This window comes from Lampetra planeri, chromosome 21 (genome assembly GCF_965212315.1).
Source record: "Lampetra planeri chromosome 21, kcLamPlan1.2.h2, whole genome shotgun sequence".
Lineage (NCBI taxonomy): Eukaryota > Metazoa > Chordata > Hyperoartia > Petromyzontiformes > Petromyzontidae > Lampetra > Lampetra planeri.
In genome coordinates, this window is record NC_136127.1 from 11,066,168 (window position 1) to 11,069,525 (window position 3,358).

The window sequence follows — 3,358 nt, forward strand, 5'->3', positions numbered from 1 at the left end:
AAGCAAAATGCTCCTTCATGGAATAAAAAATACAATTATTTTTTTGCGCGTAAAATACTAAATCGTGCACACGATATACTGAATCGTGAGCGGTTTACACATTCTTTTTTAAAATTTCCATAAGGGAACTCCGTAGTTAAATCAAAGATCCTAAATGGTTCAATTCAGTCACTCCTTGTTCATAGTCAAGTTCAAGTTCATTTATTAGGTATAGCCCTGTGAGCCATTCAGCTCTTGAATCGGGTGCAACCGCAACAAACAAAAAACAAAAACATGAACAAAAAACATCTTAAAGTGAATATGTGACTAAGTGCAAACAGAAAATCCAAGAAAAGACAGCAAAATATTGCAGAAAAAACACCGTACACCAACGCTGTGTGCAAAAATCCCAGTGGGATGCAAGTCAAACAACAACAACCACAAGACAGCTTAGATTAAGGCCATCAGTCTAACTCTGTACTACAACAAACAAACATGGCTAAACCAATACACTTTTCGAAATCACCAAAATAAAGCCATGAAAGCAATGAAAAAGCAATCATAGGAACTGTGACAGAATTTTCACAATAAATGGCATAGACAATGGCGAAAAGAAACCTGACGCCATTTTCTAGGTACAAAGAACAAAAATTTCACGGAGGAATAATTAATCATGGAGGACGCGTTAGCTATTGGACGCTTGCCGAATGACGTATATTTAGTAGGTACTCCATGATTATCCCTCCATGCTCAAAAATGGCCGTTTGATATCTTAGTGTTGTTATAACAATTATATTTAATTAAGTAGAACGTGTTGTTTATATTTCTTTAAAGTTGCGCATTTTTACGTGACGTCACGTTTCTCAAACCCCCCTCGTCACACATCGTCACAAATGTCTGACCCTCCCTCCCCCCTAGGTGAGTGACGTCATTTATGGACGGCCCCTCTCCCCACACGGTGTCGTTCATCAAGAGTTTGTTTCACCATACTCAAGCACGCGGGATTAGGTTGGCAGGCGAGTGGTTAGCACTGATGTTAGCAGTGGCCCGGATTCGAACTCAAGATTTTCCGAGTACGTAGTGCAGTGCACTAACCACTGCGCCACCGCTCCCCCTAAATACTGGACACATAAGATTAGGATGTGCAAGTTGATTTGCTGATTAAGTGTTTAGGAATTATTTAATACTGATTCAACCCATGTATATGTATGAGGATGAGCTCATGTATTTATAAGCATAATTTTACATATAATGTATATGCATTATATGTTAATGTTCTTAATACTTCAATACAGCCCAATGCAATTATGGTAATATCTTACTAGTGCCTTGTGCAGTACACTACTGTAGTTCGCATCAGTAGCAGCTATGATTTATTCTATCCACTGCTGTGTTCTCAGGTGAGCTGGATGAAGACTATATTTTTTGTAGCCAAAACATTGATCCATATTGAACCTATATTTAACCTATAGTGAACCTCAATTGAACCTATATTGAGCATACAACATAAAACAATGGGGTTTTTGTAGCCAAAACTTTGATCCATATTTATTCTCGGGTTCAGCCAAGTGGTAGTTTTATGCCATAATTATCGTAATCCAACCTTCCACCACCTGCCAAGACTGTCAAGATTACAATATTATTATTTATACGTGGCTAATGTATTGATAATCAAATTCCCACCATGCCATCAACCAATTACCAAAAAATTAGTAATTTAGACATTTATTTGTAGCTTGGGCCTTCTGTCTGAGACCTTACAACCATTCACTGGCAAGACCACCTCAGCTGTACTTAACTCAGCTCACTTGGTATCGTTAATTAAGGACATCTCACTATCTCCAGGTGATTTGCTCGATAGTTTTCGATGTAGCCTCTTTGTTTACCAAAGTTCCTGTGCCTTACACCATTGCAATCATTGAAGACTTGGTCCAACATCGACTGAATGCTGATGTACCAGCCCTGAAGAGACACTGCCTCACCAACACTTACTTCACCTGGAATGGAACTTTGTACAAACAAGTTGAAGATACCCCAATGGGTTCTCCCTTATCTCCAGTTGTAGCCAATGTTTTCATGTAAAAATTTGAGACAGATGCCATCCAGGCATCCACCCTACGTCCGTCCTTGTGGAAGAGGTACATAGATGACACGTTCGTCATTTGGCCACATGGCCGACCAGCTCTGAACCAATTCCTCAACCACATCAATTCCATACACTGAGCCATCAAATTAACCATGGAGGTAGAAAAGGATGGCAAGCTACCATTCTTGAATGTTTTAATCAAAAGGAGACCAGATGGCTTAATGGGACACTGTGTCTACAGGAAAGCCACCCATACGGATGCATATCTAAAACCTGACTCCTACCACGATCCTTCCCAGAAAAATTCCCTCATCAAAACTCTACACCATAGAGCTCAATGTATTGACGACTACCATCACCTAGCGAGTGAACTGAAACACGTACACCAAGCTCTCAAGATGAATGGATATTCAGACTGCACAATCCGTAAAGCTCTCACCCCAACCGTTGGGAAAGAACCATCTGAGGACCGAATCAAAACCATCACCTTGCCATACAGAGCAGGGGGTTACCAAAAAGATCTCCAAAATCATGACCAAACACAAGATCCAGGTTCGATTTAACACAGTACATAAAATTCGCGATCTGATCCCATCTGTGAAGGATGTGATCCCTGACATGCAATACCCCGGCGTCTACAAACTAAGCTGTGTCTGCGGCAGTAGTTACATTGGGGAAACTAAGCGACATGTCTCGGACCGTGTTCGTGAACATAAGGCAGATATGAAACACGGCAGGACCAATACCTCGGCCGTGGCTGATCATTGTTTTAATGCGGTGGGCTCACACGAAATTGATTTCTCTAAGACGAAGGTACTTTGAAAACCCACTGGCTATCAACAAAGATTCGTTCATGAAGCCATCCACACATAACAGACACAACTTCAATCGAGAAGATGGGTAAAAACTGAGCAATCATTGGAAGGATAGTATCAACCAATTTAAGTCATAACTGGCTGTGACGTTCCCATCCAACCACCTTCTGATGTCAGTTGTTATTTTCGGCCCTCTGATTTCACATTAACAGGTTAAATTTTCCACACTAACACAGCCACCGAGCTCGACGTTGCTGCTCTGCGATCTACCATTAACATGCTAATTTCTCACATTTACATAGCCACCTCTGCGCCCTTGTCGTGGTCACCCTCCGATCTCCCATTAACATGCTAATTTATCACATTAACATCGCAACCTTCGCGACCTCGTGGGGGCCGCTCTCCGATCTTACATTAACATGCTAATTTCTCACATTAACATAACTAGCCCCGCCCATTTCTTTTATGACCCATGGGC